The sequence below is a fragment of the Acanthisitta chloris genome, unplaced genomic scaffold (genome assembly GCF_000695815.1).
Source record: "Acanthisitta chloris isolate BGI_N310 unplaced genomic scaffold, ASM69581v1 scaffold4514, whole genome shotgun sequence".
In the NCBI taxonomy this organism is placed as follows: Eukaryota; Metazoa; Chordata; class Aves; order Passeriformes; family Acanthisittidae; genus Acanthisitta; species Acanthisitta chloris.
Window position 1 is genome coordinate 54,461 of NW_008669755.1, and position 552 is coordinate 55,012.

The window sequence follows — 552 nt, forward strand, 5'->3', positions numbered from 1 at the left end:
CCAGCTCTCTTGGAGCCCCTTTAGGCACTGGCAGGGGCCCTAAGGTCACCCCTGGGCCTTCTCTTCTCCAGGATGAAAACCCCCAGCTCTCTCAGCGTGTTCAAGCCATTTGCCTTGGAGAAGACATTTGTGGGTTTGTGTGCTTAACTCTTAATGTATTTTGAGTAAGAGATTGCTCATGTGATGCTTAAATCACTGCAGACACTACCAACCTGTCTGCAGGCATCTTCCTCCTCTTCCTCTACCTCTCCTTACCTGGACACCAGCAGGGTTTCCCAAGTGTGTTGGCTGCTGCTGGCCTTGCTTTGCTCAGCTGTTCGGGGATGGATCTGCTTCCAAACAAGCAATAATGTAGCAGCAGGAACTGTGCTATGGCCAAACAGCTGAAGGGGAGCAGTGCCAGCAGCAGCAGCTTGGATTTCAATGCACCACTATAGCTGCAGGAGGGTTAGAGCATGGGGGAAGGTGCCTGGACAAAGGGGAAGAGAAAGGAGGTGGAGGAAATGGAGACCAAGAGAGACATCCTGGAAGGAAGTTAAAAGCCAAACAGAA

General features: G+C 51.4%; 1 protein-coding gene across 1 annotated transcript in view; it reads left to right on the forward strand.

Moving 5' to 3' along the window:
- The window catches only part of LOC103801031 (arf-GAP with GTPase, ANK repeat and PH domain-containing protein 1), a 226,479-nt gene that overhangs the window by 21,713 nt on the left and 204,214 nt on the right, over window positions 1-552 (forward strand). The window lies entirely within an intron of this gene.